The sequence below is a fragment of the Zalophus californianus genome, chromosome 12 (assembly GCF_009762305.2).
Source record: "Zalophus californianus isolate mZalCal1 chromosome 12, mZalCal1.pri.v2, whole genome shotgun sequence".
NCBI classification, from domain to species: Eukaryota; Metazoa; Chordata; class Mammalia; order Carnivora; family Otariidae; genus Zalophus; species Zalophus californianus.
The window spans coordinates 47,937,387-47,955,913 of NC_045606.1; positions in this window are offsets into that span (position 1 = coordinate 47,937,387).

Below are 18,527 nucleotides of genomic sequence, written 5' to 3' on the forward strand. Positions count from 1 at the left end.
TTATGGAGTTTGTTAAATATTATTGTTTCTCTGGCCATTTGGAAGGCAGTACTTGTAAAAGGAACATGGACTTTGGAATAACAGGGGTCCAGGTTTGAGTTCCAAGTCCACCACCTTACTACTACCTGTAAAACTGGACATACTACCTCACCTTTCTGAGGTTCATTTGCTTCATATGTAAAAATAGAGTAGTATTTATATATAGAGGTTAAGTGTGTAATCTTGTGCTTCCAAAGAAAGTGTAGTCTTACAGAAAGCAGAATTATACATCTTATACTCTATATTGCACAATTTTAGAGCTAGTCACCTATGATCTCGTGTAGAACCAGTCTTCTATGACTGTGATCCTCCAACCTGGACCAGTGATCCCAGGGGGTATGCAAAGATTTTCCAAAAAATTCATGGACATGGATAGCTTTAAAAACAGGGCAAATTTCCAGATCTTTAATTTCCATCTATGTTCTTTCCTTAAGAGTCAACTACCTAAAAGTGTCTACAGCCAAGGAATTCATAACTATTTTTCTGCTTTATGAAGAAAGTTTGAATCTTTCTTTTATTCATAACCCATGGTGTTCAAAACTTCAGAGAGCTAGAAAAAGGAACAATTCAAAATATTCTAAATATTGTATTATGATATTAATGGAAAAAATGACACTACTGATTAACACTTTTATTTTGCACATTGGATGGCTTTAGATTCTTTGGAATAAGTAACATTGGAGTAGATTTTCATCAATGTATGTGTCATCAAAAATAATTAAATAAATCACCATGTCATTTTTGGCATGTAACTCAGAGGGTTTACAAGGAATTGAATGACATGATGAAAATAAAACTCTTCATTCCATTGTTCTTATTTATGAGTACATGGTTCCTTAGGGCTTAGATCTATAAAAATTAAAAGTGGGTAGCTAATAGGTGTTGAAACCTATCTTATTCTAGCAATAAAATATATTCATCTAAGGATACATGGATGAACTAAAGAAAGAAAGAAAGAAAGAAAGAAAGGAAAGGAAAAAGCCCTACCCATCTCATTATGAAATACATTTCATGAAAACCTTCACTTTAAAACTTTAATAATTACCTAATAAAATGTGTAATATATGCTGCTAGGGTTGATATTTAAAATAATAGCAATAATCACAATAATATGTAGAAGAAAACACTTTTTGAAATTTTGAACATTGTGTCCTAGGAAATGAAAAAGAAACAAGTTGTGATTTCATTGCCTATTATTGTGGCAGAGAGGTATAATACAGAAGCCAATAAATTAATTTAAGGCTAAAAATGTAGTACAAAATGACAAAATAGCCCTTGGTGGAAATTAAGTTAAAAAGGAGCTAGTACACACATTTCAAAAAAATAGACTACAGAGGACATCGAATTTCCATGACATTTATTAGGATATTAAACATTTAAAATAGTGGGGAGATTGTTTTAATGCCAATTTTTGTAGTATACTAGATAATCATATCTCTTGCAAAAAATATTTGAACATTTGATAACATATTTACATGTTAACTTGAGAATGTGTAAATATATATATATGTTTATATATACTTTCACAACATTATTTTAGGAGATATTAAAGCAAAAATGTTTAAGGAGCACCATTTAATCAAGCATATTATTTCTCACATATTAATTCTTGCAATTAGATGAGAATCTAGTATATTCACAAAAGAACAGACAAAAAAAGAAAACAGCCTTTTTTTTTTTGGTAAGCCATATTGGTAATCTTTCAACATATAAATTATCACTAAAAACTAAAGAAAGCAATTATGCTTCCCAGGAAAATCAAGATGAGACTTATCTTCCTGCCATAAACAACTAGGAAACTGGACAGAATATTTGAAACAACTGTTTGCAGATATTGGACAACCATCATTCCAGGACTATTATCTTGATCTTCAGAGAAAGTAAACAAATGTGGTAGGTTATGTTGTCTTTGTGGCTTTCTCTCTAGAGGCACTTTCTAATCCATGGCGCAGGAAGGAGATTCCCAACTATAGAATGGCGTTCTTTCTAAAGAGGCAGATAGCGAATTCCAGGGAGGTGGAGGCAACTGGAAACTGAGGAGTGGAATATAAGAAAAGAAGAAAGCCATATAAGGAAAGAGTCCCAGAAATCTGCATAGAATACCATGGAAACTGTTGCTGAATTCTAAGTTCCCCGTGCATAGAAAAAAATCCACTGGCCCAGGAAAAGAAAGACCAGAGACATGTAAGGAAAAAATATGTAGAGTTTGCACAATTCTGGGAGACTTTTCAGTTTGAGCCAGCCAGAATAGTGGAATTACATTGAATAGTCAGGACATTCAGGGGAGCTAGGAGGACATAATAGTAGGACCAAAAGAAAAACAACAACAAAAAAACCTCCCTAAAGTAAAAACTACCCTGAATTTGCACTAATAAAACTTGAAAGCAAGCCTCAAAATAAGTCACTTAACTAAGTCCAATAGCCTTTAAAAGAATTTTTTAAAGAACTATGCTACTCAACAGTATAAAATTAAGAAATGTCCAATATCCAATAAAAATGAGTAGACATACAAAGAAATCAGAAAATGTAACCTATAACCAGTAATAGAATAATAATTATTATTGATTTTAACATTTATAATCATCAGTTTAATTCAGCACATTCACAAATTAAGAGAATACTACATGACTCACATCATAGATGATACAATTCAATACCCATCTATAGTGAAACTTAAAGAATTTCTTTCATTCCTTCCATATTTATTATTTAGAAACCTACTGAGTGGAAGAGCTCTTCTTTCTCCCATATATTTATTTTTAAAAATCATTTATTTATATTCATATGAATATATAAATATTTATTCTCTTTTGTGGATTAAAATTCAATACTGTGATTATTTAATTTTTTTCTCAAATTTTTCCTTGTTGGTCATTGAACATGACTTTAGTTTTGATCCTGTGTATTTTTTTATCAAGCCAGAATTTTTTTTAGTAAGCTTTTCCCCTACCCGTCTTTTGCTATTTAGACCATGTTTTCTTTGCACTTTTCTTTAGTATTAAGGATACTTTTCCTCAGAGGTACTGAGGTTTATTTAACTAAGAGAATTTAAGGTATTTAAAGTGTATTTACGTTTTTTTCTTTTTTTTTTTTTGGTGAGGATGTTTACATTCTATTCATAACAGATTTCAATTATACAATACAGTGGTATCAACTATAGTTGCCATGCTCTTCCTTACATCCTTAGACCTTATTTGTTTTCTAACTGATACTTGTATCCTTTCACTGGCCTCTTCCTAATTCCTCCACCCCCATTCCCTGGCACCCACTTTTCTACTCTACTTCTATGTCAGCCTTTTTTTTTTTTTTCCAGATTCCACAAACAAACGATATCATGCGGTATTTGTCTTTCTCTGTCTGGCTTATTTCTCTTTGCATAATGCCCTCTGAAGTTCATCTATGTTGTCTCAAATGACAGAATTTCCTTCTTTTTTAAGGCTGAATAATATTTCATTGTATATATTCACTTTGTTTTCTTGATCGATTCATTCACTGGTGTACACTTAGATCAATTCCAGAAATTGGCTATTGTGAAAAATGCTGCAATGAACATGGTACTACAGATATCTTTTTGAGATAATGGTTTTGTTTCCTTTGGATGTATATCCAGAAGTGGGACTGCTGGATCATATGGTAGTTTTATTTTTAATGTCTTGAGGAACCTCCATACTGTTTTCCATAGTGGCTGTATCTGTTTACATTCTCACCAAAAGTGTACAGGGGTTTCTTTTTCTCCACATCCTCGCCAGCATTCCATATCTCTTATCTTTTTTGAAAATAGCTACCCTAACAAATATGAAGTAATATCTCACGGTGGTTTTGATTTTTATTTCCCTGACGATTAGTGATGTTGAACATTTTTTCATGAACCTACTGGTCATTTGTATGCCTTCTTTGGAAAAATGTCTATTCAGGTCCTTTGCCCAAATTTTTTCAAGTTTTTATTTAAATTCCAGTTAGTTAACATATAGTTAATATTAATTTCAGTAGTAGAATTTAGTGATTCATCACTTACATACAACACCCAGTATTCATCATTACATGTCCTTTATCCTTTGCACAATTTTTTCCTTATCCTTTGCACAATTTTCAAGTGGGTTACTTGGGTTTTTTTGCTATTGAATTGTATGAGTTATTTGTATATTTTGGATATTAACTCCTTAACAGATATGTGGTTCGCAAGTATTTTCTCCCATTTCATGAGCTGCCTTTTCATTTTATTGATGGTTCCCTTTGTTGTGCTGAAGCTTTTTGGTTTGCTGTAGTCCCACTTGTTTGTTTCTGCTTTTGTTGATTGTACGTTTGGTGGCAAATAAAAAAAAAAAAAAATCTTGCCAAGACCAATGTCAAGGAGCTGACTCCTTATGTTTTCTTCTAGAAGTTTTATGGTTTCAGGACTTAATTTCAAGTCTTTAATCTATTTAGAGTTGATTTTTGTGTGTGCTATAATATAGGGGTCCAGTTTCATTCCTTTTTGCATGTGGCTGTCCAGTTTTCCCAGCACCATTTAATGAAGAAACTATCCTTTCTTCGTTGTATATTCTTGATTCCTTTGTCAAAAAAAAATCGAACATACATGAATGGGTTTATTTCCAGGCTCACTATTATGCTCCATTGCTCTAGGTGTCTATTTTTATGCTAATAACATATTGTTTTTTTACTATAGTTTTGTAGTATAGTTTGAAAATCGAAGTTGTGATGTTTCCCACTTTGTTCTTCTTGCTTGAGATTGTTTTATTTGAGGTCTTTTGTGGTTCTATAATATGGATACTTTAGATCTACTTCTTATGGAAGTTGTGGTTATTTTTTAGTTATTAAAATACATTTTAATCACTGCAGAAATATCTACTTTGCATCTGTTTCCTAATTAGAGTAATAACACTTGAATTTTTCTCTGTCGCATTCCCAATCCAGTTGTTGCATCCCATTAGGAAAGAACTCTTTGGATGAGTTTTTGATGAGCATTTTTGTGTTAGATTAGCACGACAATTTCAAAAACAGAGTCAAAATTAAAAGAGCTCAATGAAGCCCCATATACACATCCTCCAGATTCAGGTAAGACTGGTTATAGCTGTGGTGCCTATCCTTTTTTACTTAAAAATATTTTAAACCAATGTTTTTTTTTTAACATTGTGTCAATAATAAAAATAAACTATGTAATATCTTCTGTAAAATGACTTTTGCTCAGGTTTATTTTCTTTCTTATCTCCCTCTTATTTTTCTGAGCTTTTGCCAATGTATGTATATTAATATTAAGTTATTGTATTTATATTATACATAAAATAATGTAAGAATCTTTTGGACATAAATAGTATTGTATAATTTCCAAAACAATTATTTTGGCTTAATTCTATGTTTCTTGGTTTCTTGGTTTCTTGGTACACCACAATTTTCTTTCATTCTGTTATTTTCCACACTCCTTTGCAAGATTCTCCAATCTCTTACAGCATGTATTTGAGTCATCATTCCCAGAAAAGTATGTGGGTAGCATCCTTCCTAAGCTTTGCATGTCCAGTAATGTCCACCAGCTTGTCTTTCACAATGAACTTGGCTGGTCATAGAGTTTTGCCCAGCATTTGAAAACATGACTCCATTGTTTTCTGGCAGTTAAACTATTTTTGTGTCTGATGCTTGTGGTATTTTTCAAAGTTGGTCTTATAATTCAAAACTCATCAGGTTAGGTATAGATGACAACTTACTTGTTCTAGCTTCCCTGAAACTTGGCAATCTCTTATACTACTCTTAGTATATATTTTCTACAATGCAAAAAAACTTTCTTTGATTGTCTCTTTAATATTTGCTTCTGATTTATCAGTTCTGTTATCTTTTCTTAATTTCTGTTTTATACATGCAAATTTTTTGGTCTGTCAACCATCTATCTTAATTTTCCACATTTTATTCCTTTGCTTCCATGTTGTGAGACTGGAGCTTGACTTCTGTTTCATGTATCCTATTTTCTAAAATGTCAGATGTTTTCTGCCCTTGTGTTTACAGTGTTAAAGTCAGCGACCATGTTTTTCATTTACACACATCTTTCTCTGACATTGGATTTTTATCCTCAAGTCTGCCAGCTCTAGTTACATAGTTATGCCTTCCTCAAATTTGCTTGAGAGGAACTCACTCTTCTAAAATAGAGACTATTAATAAGATACTGTTGAGTTTCATATAATTTCTTTTGTATGCAGAATATTACTGTGAGAGGAGGCAGAAAGGGAAATGAAGTGGTGGCTTCTGTAATTTTTTAAAATGTCTATCTATCTATCTATCTATCTATCTATCTATCTATCTATCTGTCTATCATCATCTCTTAAGTAGGCTCCATGCTGGGTTTGAATGACCCTGAGATAAAGACCTGAGCTGAGATCAAGACTTGAATGCTTAACCAACTGAGACACCCAGGCACCCTGGCTTCTATGATGTTTGAAATCGACTAGTCATAGTTTCAGTAATTTTAGAAGGAGTTCTTCAGTTTCTGTTAGAAGGGCCTTGCTGTTTTCCACTTTTTAGCACAGGCAAAGGTGTTTCTCTGTATTTATGCTTCCTTTCAATGCCCCCTTTATGAACTGGCTGTTGTATTCTAATAATCTTATCCATGGAGAAAGTAGCTTTTGGTGACATTTGTGTGACTGTTTTTGACATTTTCCTCTAAAATCCTTGCTATTCCTTCAGGATATTTCTATCCATGCCCCCACAGTGCACTAGCTTTCCATCACCTGTCACCAGGGATACTTTAGTCGTCTCCAGGATCTCTTTCTCTCTATCACAATGTACAGAAATTTCCGACTGGATGTTGCCATGCTCTTACTCCACTGAGACTGCTGGCGTTTGCATGAATCTTATCCTGACTTTCCCTGCTCCACGATGTTTCGGTGGAAGGAAAGGAATTAAAACAATTTAGTATTAAATCCAAAGTCATTTTGAAATCCCTCTAAATACTGATTTCATCACACAACTCTCCTGACTCAAAAACTGTCGGTGGATCCAAAACGCTTACGCAATAAAATGGAAACCCTGCGACTTCTCATCCAAGGCTGGCCATAGTATGCTTTTTAAATAGGTTTTCCAGTCTCAGCTCATATATCCCTTCAACTCAGCTTTTGCTCCAGTGAGATGATTTCCTCATCTTTTCCAAAGAAGCCATACTTGATTCTACCTGCACACTTTCCCTCACACTATATCATTGGTCTGGAATGCCTTATATGCTGTAGGTAAATTCTCTCCACTGTTTTATTCCTAGCTCAAGAATTTACTTCTTTTATTGAGCTATCTAAAACTTTCACAGCTTACATAGCATTTTATTTCCTGTATGAAACAAACTCATGTTAGTAATTACATGGTGCTGAATATTTTATCATACATTCAATGAGAAGGTGTCTCGCCTCTTCCACTTAGATAATAGCTAGATAAGTGGCACTTAGCATTAAGATTTTTGATCTTCATTTTCCCTCCAAAATCATTTATATTGCAGTACCTAACAAATGCTCGTATACAAATACATGAATAAAGAGAGAAAACCAAACAAAAAAACCTAGTGATTCACTTTCATTTTAGGGTACTTTACACATTCTCGGAAAAAGGCCTAAAATTCTCATTGAAAAGTTCAAGTGAGTTAAAGAGATTTTACTCAGTAGTTTTCATAATACAGTTAAATATATTGTAAAAGAAAATGAGAACACATTCACAGGGTATTTAGAGTGATTTCAATGGTATCATTTTTAAGGAGAGATAATTACCTTTTCATGGAGGCAAATGGCCAAGTGGGCTTTGAAGTGAATTAATTCTGGGTGCAACTCTCGCTCTGCCACTGTCTAATGGAGTCCTCTTGGGTAGGTTTCTAATTCCACTTTACCCCATTTCTTCATCCACAAATGGAAATAATAATGGTCCATTATATCCTTGATATCAGGAATTGAATGGAAACTAAATATTTAAAATATCTCTAGAAGTGTAATGTCTATTACACAGAAAATAATAAAAGTGCTATTTATTATGTTTCTATCTCCTTAAAATATATTAATCCATCATCTAATTAATTCTCACTCATCTGATGAGTTGAGTAGCATTATTACCTCAATTATGGAGGAGGAAACAGACAGATTTTTCTATACTATTTTTCAAGATCATTTAGTTAAAAAACAAAAACGGAAACAGAAAACAAGGCAGCACCAGACAATTCATGTTGTATATGTCCAGAGCCCACACTCTTGACTACTAGGCTAGACTGCCACCTGGATGGACAGGGATTATTGATCTCTACTCTTATTCATCTTTACTCACAATGCCAGTCAGATCTCATGTAAGATACTTGTCCTCTTTGCAGAGCTAGTGTAAGCTTGTTGGGATATTAATGGGAAAAGATAATCCTCTATTTCCCATGAGATATGAACATGAGATAGGAGGGATTTAAGAAAATATCACATTACTACAGAAAGTCATAACATCTCTTTTCTGCAGATTTTCAACAATATTATTTGGAATGGTTAAGGTATTTCTGGACGAAATTTATAACATTTCACAGTCCCGTTTGAGCCCTATATTCATATAATTTGATTTTCTATATCCATTGATGTATGATACAGGTACGTTTCCCTTCATGTGGTAAGAATTGATATTTTTAAATTAGGCTTCCATTTGTATTTATATTTTTTGGAATACTTAAAAAACATTATTACATATAAATTTAAACGAAACCGTACTTTTTTATAGTTAATGAGGGAAATGCACTCCAACAAAGTTTAAAGCATCTAATTTTCAAAGCCTGTTGTGGCTTTAACACATCCTGCACATTTTAGTTAAAGTAATTAAATGATCATCTTAGAACATTTATAGCACAGACATATTGAGAGATACAGAAGCAGTTTAACAGGGAGGAAAAGAAGGCTGTGACAGGATAGCAATGGAAGAGCAGCTGAGTAGACTTGAGACACCGCTGAATAGGTACATTTCTTAGCCTAAGAATCCATATCAGAACATGATGACAATTCTAAAGGCAGCTCCGAGGATCAGCCTTTTGGATGTGGGTGGTGTGAACATGTGGGAGTGTGTGAATGTTTTTTCCTGGCTGGACAGACATTTTTCCTCTGTTGCCAAAGCCATGTTGTGTGTATGAAAGATGAACTCCCTGTTCCTGGTGCTGTTACACGCACCAGGGAGCAGTAGGAAAACACTGGAATCCAACTTCCTTTTGGAAAACCAGACCAACTCAAAGAAAGAAGCCTCAAAATATTGAGTTAATCCATGTGCAGATAATCATTCTTCTGAGGTTTGCATATCAGTTATTTAAATATCCTGCAACTGAGGTATGGAGTTAACACATTATAAAAAATAGGACTGCAGTGGCCTTAAATCCTCATTTGGATCAAGTCTTGTGGTAATTGTCATATAGCCAATGATAAGAAAACATGCAGGATGGTAGCCAATCAACTTCCTCAATGCAAAGAGAAACATCACAACTTTCACTTGTGAGGCCATTCCTACATTTTAACATCTCTCAGTAATGAAATTTTTCTTTACAAATAGCATAGACACATATGGGTATAAAAAAAGAGGAAAAAAGTGAAAAAAAATATTGCTTAAGTAGGTTAGCATTAGGCAGATAGAAGACACTCAGTGAATAAGAGTCTCTTCCCCTTTACAAAAATCCAATAGCTCTTGAATATTGACATCATGCCCATTTTCCAGAAAGGAAACTGAAGCCTAACTACTTATAATTGATGGAGGTGGACTTGGTTTGTTTGACCACAAATGTCACATGTAAGCTTTCCACAGCATCAGTATCTTCCTCAGATTGTACTGGCTTTCCCACAATTATAGAAAATATGTTTTTTTCCTGTGTAACTGGTGTAGTTTCTTCTCAAGATGTCTGATTTAATGGACATGCTTTTCTCTCATGAGGCATTATAATGTAGTGCTTAAAAGTTTGGGCCTCTGGACTTAGTTTAGATTTAAAGACAAGCTGTTGACTACTACTGTGTAATCTTAGAAGTTTCTTTAAAAAAAATTTTGTGTTCAGAACAGTAAAAGGACACTCAGTAAGAACTAAGAAGATCTGAATAAAGTGTGGCCTTTAGTTAAGAATGATATATTGTGATATATTGATATTGGTTCCTTAATTATAACCGTACTAAGGTAAGATGTTAATTATAATGTTAACAGTACTTCTGGGTGGGGAATATTAAAGAACTCTCTGTACTGTCTTTGTAATTTTTGTGTAAAATTAAAACTCTACTAAAAAGTAAAAACTTATTAAAAAATACTCTGCTTGGGGTACCTGACTGGCTCAGTCGGTAGACCATGCCTCTCTTGATCTCAGGGTTGTGAACTTGAGCCCCACGTTGGATATAAAGATTACTTAAAAAAATACTGAGCTTCAGTGTCCTCCCGGTTTTCTTAGGAAAATTTGAGGAATTAATACATATATAGCACTTAGTTCCTGGTAAATATGAATAGGCAAATAAGTGTTAGCTATATGAGGCATTCTTAGGAAAGGGAGAGGTTTGGGCCAAGAAGGAAACTCCCTTTCTATTGGAAATCTACTCGAAGTGTGCAAAGAAACCGTAGGCACACTCGAGGGTTCCTACCTTCCTGTGCACCCAAAGTTTGTGTTGCAAAGGTCTTATCAGGGATGTGCTTCTTAAGATCAGGAAGTATCCCTAGATTTTCTAAGATGAGTTTATTTGCCTATTTTTCTCAAACCTGTTTCCAGTTCCAAAGAAAGGTCAGGGGAGATGGAAGAGAGAAACATAAGAAGAGGAATTAAATGTAGCACTGAAGAGAAGCAGATTAATCCCACATACAAGTTAAATACATTTAGCTGAAGGTTCAGTGTGGCTCTGGGCTCCTGAACTATGAGACTCACGGTTGGAAACTCAATATCCTGCTGCCCAACTTGGCCAGTCACTAGTGGCCAGTCACCAAATTTCCTTATCCCTCAATATTTGGCTGGACTGCCTTCTGTTGCAACTTTTTTTACATACAATGAAAAATTCTGTGTAGTGCCAGAGAAAGAAAGCATATGTGAAAAGATAGCACTTTCATTAGTAAATGAAAGTTGGTGTCAGATGAAAGGAATTCATGACTAAAGTGACTATCTGTGAATCAGCTGGAGAAAGCTCACCACCACTTGGTTGACTTCCTGCACATCAAAAATTTTAAGGGCAATGTCCCCCTGTTCCCTTAACCTAGTGCTTGTTTCATTTTCTAGTGCAAATTAGATCACAAAAACAGGGAACCCCTAACTTTTCCCTGGGGGTGAAATTATATCAATGTTTCCCAATCTCGAATGTGTATGCAAACCTCCCAGGAAGTCTTGTTAAAAGACACATTATAATTCAGTGGTTCTCAGATGGAGTCTGAGATTCCACACTTCTGACAAGCTTCTAGAACTTTGAACCCCATTTTGTTGAGTAAAATTATGAAGGGATAACCTGAGATACACTTAGGCCTGCACATGACGTTTGAGCTCAGTTAAGGACCAGCAGTCTGTCTATCACTAGGAAAATAAACTCCTAGTGAAACTCAAAAGTGCCTTCACTTCTTTCTTTAATAGAAATGATTGTGGAGCTCAGTAATTCTCAACCCTGGCAGTGCCAGGAGAACAGATGCAAAGTGTCCCTATGTCATATACAGAGATTTTGAAACAGTTGGTCTGGTGCAGGCCTGGGGATTAGAATTTTTTAAAGCTTGCCAGATGACTCAGTCACACAACCGAGACTGAGAACCACTATGGAACTGACATCACCTTAATTAATGCCTTTCCACTTAAGCTTATTTGTTGGTTAGCTTTCCTATATCACCCAAGTGCTGCTAAAATCTGAAGCAAAACAAAATAAGTGGCCACTAGCTTCTAGGATTCTGAAATCAAATATGTTTGAGAAATGCTGTATCTTTCTTTTCCCTTTCCTACAGATTCACTACACATACATTAAAGCTACATAGATCATTAGAATTTCTGTTGAATATGAGTGGAATACTTGAACTCTGCGGCTGATATAAAATGGGCTTTGGACAGACATCTGTGTATATAGTTTGTATGTAGGCTTGACACAGCTATATATATATAGTGTGTTTAAAACCTGTCCTATCAAAAACCAACTGGTCTCTGGAGATGACACTGAGAATATGTGGGTGACAGAATCTCCCTGGCCTAATCAAAGGAGAGGGATATCAAGGTAATATCAGGCTATCACACATTAATGATATGGTGTTTAAATAGTGCTATCACATCTCTCGGTCCTCCTGCCTGCCTATCAGAAAGGAAGAGAAAATTTTAAAGGTGTTACAAATAGCAGGGACAGACCTTGCCTTTCCTTGGATCTGCGCAAGGAAATGGAAGTGATGTCTACTGTACGCAGCATAGGACTCTGAGTACATTCAGGACAGACTGCTGACAGATTTCTCCTTCACTCCACCCTTGGAGACAGGCCAGAAACTAGGGCTTCAAAGTATATCTAAGTGAAAGTTCATTTCAGCTTTATCAACAAACATGAGTGCAGCCAAGTAATTCTGAATTACCCTTATATAAACAATGTTTATCTGTTATTTCCCTTTGAAAATAACTATTGTGTTTTTTGAATAAGCCAATAAAATATTGTTTTTCTTTGTGATTCCTGACATGTTTTTTATACAAATTCCACCATTACAACCTACTTTTGAAGGTTCCCAAGACTTGAAAAACATTTAGGGTTTGGCCCATGAATGAGAGTGCAAACACAATAAGGAATACTCAGTATCACTGAATATTCAAAAGTGTCATGATAGTAAATATTACCATGAAGCATTTCCCCCCTCTTCAAATTTTAGTTTCCTTATCAGTTAAAATGGGGCAAATGCCACCTACCTTAGAGGATAATGAGGATTAAGTGAGAAAAAAATGCACTATATTTAATATCTTGTAAAGCCTTCTTCTGTTAATGGTTAGCTGCATGGAGCACAATACACTCAAATGAAATCTGTGCTGTCCTACACTGAGTTTGTGCATGACCCAGTGGTGGAGATTATAGGTGAGTGAAAAAGAAATGTGTCTTGCAGTTAGGGTTGGCCCAGGACACTTTGGTCTGTACCAAATTCAAAAGGATACCCTTTCAAATTTATGTACTCTCTAATTCATTGTGATTCATTTTGCTTTTAATCAGTGCAAAGAGGCACAAACGGTTACATTTACATCTCCTTTGTGGCCTTTGATTTTTATAATCTGTGCTTCCCAAACTGGTTTTCAGAGAGCCTGAACACTTCTGCTGAGGTACTGAACAGGGATGAGGAGCAATGAGCATGGCTTCATACAGCACCTCCTCCTCCCAGCTTTACTCCCGCTCACTTATAACTGCTTCTCTCGAATAAGACAGCAAGGAAGGAAAGAGTTTTACAGCTCAAATAAATGTGATAGCTTTTGCTACAGGGGAATTTCAGGAGATTGAACACCGCTTACAACTTGAACCTATCTCACTGCTCAATCAACAAAATAACAAATGAATGCAGAACTTCCTATTTTCCTACCAACTCTATTAGTATTTCTTCCAAGTGGTATGTTAAGTGGCAACGTGTATGTTAAATTTCGTTCCCACACTGACTTCTTACGTCTTTCAGAACTTTATTCTACTAAAAAGTGTTTTTTTCCCCCTCCTATCTCATTGAGATGTTTAATCAACAAAAATGCCCTTGCTGATTTGATTAAAATGTATTATGCAAAATCTCATTTTATTGGAATATACTACTCTAGCCATCATTCTGGACATTTAACAGTTAAAAGTTTGCAGAAATCAAATCAAGAACAGAAATGGCCACATGGCTACATTTTCAGGGGCTGTGCAAGGATCTCTACTAAGTGCTCTGAAGTTTCCTTTAAGCTGCTGTTAAGTTTTTAAAGGTATTTGCTGATCTTAGCATAGCAGCTTTTGTGTATTTGCTGGCAAGATAATTCCAAATATAAAGAGAGAAACACCAGATAAACAAATCAAATTACAGTAACACTTCATTAAATGCAAGGATGTGAAAGTTCATCCAATAGATATGAATACAACAGACTGATCTATTAAGCATGTTTTAAGACTACTACTTAAATATAAAATTCAAAAATTGTTAATGCTATAAACGATTTTTCAAAAGAATTCCATTATTCAGTAAATTTGAGTCAGACCAGTGTATATATTTGGGCTGATTTTATATTTGGATTGATAATCACAGGTGAAAAGACTATGTTTTCTGTCAAGTTAATCCAAGTAGGCTTGGGGAAAGGTAGGATTTATTTCTTTCATTAAAAGCAATGAGGAGAGAATAATTTTCTTTTCTCTCCTTTTTTTTCCTTTTTTTTTTTTTGTTTAAATCAGCTCATCACTCTAGAGTACTGGGTGGGTTGGGGGCTAAGAGATGAATTATAACAACTATTCCATGGAATAAACTATACATCTCATAAGGGTACCATAAATAGATTTCTTTTGCATCCCTAAGGTTGCCAAATAAATGACAGAAACGTTGAAGCCCCTATTCCCTTTTGCTAAAGTTTGTTTTAAAATATAAATTGGTAGTACCCACCTTGAAATTGATATGTGCAGGCTCATGAAAGGATATGTAAGAGGTTATCTATTATAGCACCTTTTTTGGTGGGGATTTGGAGGCAATCTGAGACTCCATCCTGGCAGAATGGATGGTAAAACATGGAGGGTACATAAGCTGGAGAACTGTGAGGCAGTTTGAAGTTGTGGGTTAAATTACACATTGCAATGTAAATTGACTTTAAAGACATAGTTGTCAATGAAAAGTATGGAAAGGAAAGTGATATGTAAACTGAAGATATGTGCACCTTAAAAAAATACATATTTTGGGGCACCTGAGTGGCTCAATTGGTAAGCGCTTGACTCTTGGCTCCAGCTCAGGTCATGATCTCAGGGTCATGAGATCAAGCCGTGCATGGGGCTCTGCGCTCAGTGCGGAGTCTGCTTGAGATTCTCTCTCTCCCTCTCCCATTGTCCCTCCCCACTTCAAATAAATAAACAAAGCTTTAAAAAAAAAAACCCAGAACAATATGTATTTTGCAAAGGTAAGTATATATAAAGTGAAAAAATATGCATTGACTGGAAAGTAAGATTATTTCAATCCATTAAAAAAAAGCATATGATGTTAGCTCTCCATCACATCTTATTTAAGAAATACAAAGAAAAGAAACAGACAAGTTAGCACTTTATTGTCCTTTTTTGCTTTTCTTACACATGATTTTTTTTTAAAAGAATTAACACTGAACATTTACAGGAGACATGAGAAAATGATGGATCGGTAGCAACCTTGAAGTTAATTTAATTTAATCGTTGCTCTGATATTAAAATTCTCTTTATAACATTCCCTCCAGGCACCTGCCAAGCCAACACAAGAACTTGACCTGGGAAGCCTCTGTGTCTTTTGAAGGAGCACACTTTTTTGGAGTGTACAAAGTTAATCCCTTAACAGCAAAACCTATAGGAGAATGAGGGAGAAAAAACGCTTTGTCCAAAATTTAATTCTTCATAGGTTATAAAGCTGTATTTTCTCAAAGTTGAGGAAATGACCATTGACATTAGTATCAAATGATAGAAAGAGACAATTATTTAAAATGCAGATTCTTGGACCCTACCCCAGACCTACTGAATTAGAATCTCTGAGTCTAAAACTTCTGATTTTTAATAAGATTCCACCTCCATATCCACTAAGTGATTCTTATGCTTATGGAAGTTTAAGAACTACTTGTATAAAGAAGCAACATTAAAGTATAATTCATTCTACGTGTGTTCCTATTCATAAAAAAAAATTTAGGATGTTCTGGGGGTAAGATATTTTATATTTTTCCGACGTATGAAATTCACACTTCATGGGCATCTGGGTGGCTCAGACTGTTAAGCGTCTGCCTTTGGCTCAGGCATCATGATCCCAGGGTCCTGGGATCAAGTCCCACATCGGGCTCCCTGCTCAACGGGGAGTCTCCTTCTCTCTCTCCCTCTGCCTGCCGCTCCCCCCTGCTTGTGCTCTTTCTCTCTCTCTCTGTCAAATAAATAAATAACATCTTATAAAAAAAAGAAATTCATACTTCAACTTACTTCTCATTCATTGCTCTGAGACGTCGGATTCACCATTAAATTTAAAACAGAGGAAAGAGAAATCTATTAGCACATTTTAAATGCATGGGTTTTTGTTGTTGTTGAAGAAGAAGCCCAAGCCATCAGGAATAAACTTAAAATATTATTACAAAGATATCCCTCAATCATAGCAACAAAGAATTATTCCATTAGTAAATATTCCTGTACTTATCCAATTCTAAAAATCCTTTTTCAATACTGCTGAAGTAAAAGGAACAAACATTCATTCACTGGCAAAGCTGAAAGAAGGCATTAGGATATAATGTTAAGGTCTGGCACTGAAGTTATATTTATCACATATGTATACCTATTTCACTAAGAGAGCATACTATACGAGGATTTGGGCAAGAGCAACACTGTTTTGAAATGTAAGTTCTCAAGCCAAAATTCATTGCCCTGAGCTAATGAGAGGACTCCTCTCCCTCTTGTTATTTTTACATCTTTAAAATCTGAAAAATCTTTTCTTACATCTGAAAATCTGAAAATTTATATTTATGCTGAGGAAAAAAAAAGCATAGGAAAAAAACAACACTTTTTCTAACCACATTCAGTTGAAATGCATCTCCAGGCATACAGTGATTAGGTAATTATGGTTTGTAAGGCTGTTATCTTCCTCACTGATTCGACTTTGCAAATTTTGGGAATTCTGGCAATGAGGCCAAGACTTGAGGCTTGTAGAATTTTTCTTTATTTTCTCTCTCCAAAAACTCAAAAGAAAAAAATTCCTCATACTGCCGACATACATACATTGACTACACATGCATGCATGTGCAAGTAGACGTGTACTTGCACACTTGTGTGTGCACACACATGCACACATGCACACCCTAACCCTCTGAGAATAATTTGGCCACTTGGTGCATTACAAAGAATACTAAGGGCCAAACCTTTCAGGGCTGGAAAATAACTAATGTTCTTGCCAGTGAGTTAAAGCTGGAGTATCCCCTTTGTCATAGCCAAATTTATGACATGGATCAAAAACTATAAAAAGCTATGTTGCATCCTGCCATTAAGGAGAATTAATATTTTCAGTGGTATTTTAACCAACGTTTTTCCAGTGTCTCTTGTTAAAAGCAGATTGTTGACTTTTCATCATGGTGTGCCAAACATTTTCATTGAAACCCTAACAAGACTTTCATCTTAGAACCATTATTTCTTAATGGACTTGGATAAGGGCAATGTAAAAGAATGGCTTTGCTTTGCAGCATGGCCGCATGCGGCAATGGCTCGTCATTAGCGCGTTGGGCCTTGCTGAATCATTACACATGTAGACATTTAAGGCATTTCCAGTGTGACTTGATTTTTTCCTTGAAGCACACTTCATGTTTAATCTTATGCTAAAGCAATATAGATCCCCCCCCCCCCATTTTCATGTATCTTTATTATGATTCTTTCTACTTGGCTATCTAGTAAAACTATAATAAATGAGATCATTAATACACACCCATGCACCCACACCCACACCCACACCCACACCCACACATACACACCATTTTGTTTGCTTTGTACTTTTTACTGAGGATATCTATCTGTGGGATTTTCTTCTGTGCTTAGGGAATCAATGCATCTTTTAAAAAACCCTAAGCCCCAGTAATTTAGCAATAAACTACATGATATCAGTTGTTCAGAATCTCCAAATATATCTATATTTTTGTATATCATTGTCTTTATATGAACTGGAGCCAAGTGTACCATAGCAAAGGAAGCCTGTAGGCTAGAAGACAAAAGGCTCCATGAAAATAGAATGTGTCCTCTTTCTGGACCTTTCCATTTAGCTGAGTTTTGAAATACATAATGTAAAAAAGATATGATACAGCTAGTAGGCTGATGCTGACAGATTCTAATTTGCCCAATAATCTTTCATTTCTCTCAAATACATATTTAGAGTCAAGGACAATTACACACAGAGACGGAAAATTTGACTTTTGGCTTGGGTTCTCACTTGAATGTGTTGGCCTATATCTCTACAGAGTGTTTTATGATGTGGTTGATCACATTGTAAGGTATGACTGTAAACCATACCACTGACTTGAAAACCAGCAAGCTGAGAGTCACCTGAAGTTAGCTATCAAAGTCAGATAAACTTTTGAAATCTAACAATGTGTGGAAGAGGGCTATTTATCCAATAAATAATACTTAATTCTAGAATCTAGATTTTATAGAGTTTAATATGCCTCCCAGGAAGTTTTATGATTTGGAAAACTGCATGAATTAAACACATATTACAAAATTTTCTATTTGGAATGTAAGTATAGCCATTCGAGAAACAAAAGTCATTCCACTTCCTCTGAACATTGTATTTCAGTTCAGGTGTTTTTGACTGCCAGTAACATTTCCAAAACCAAAATGAATTAAATAAGGAAAACTATCAATATAGCTCATATAAGA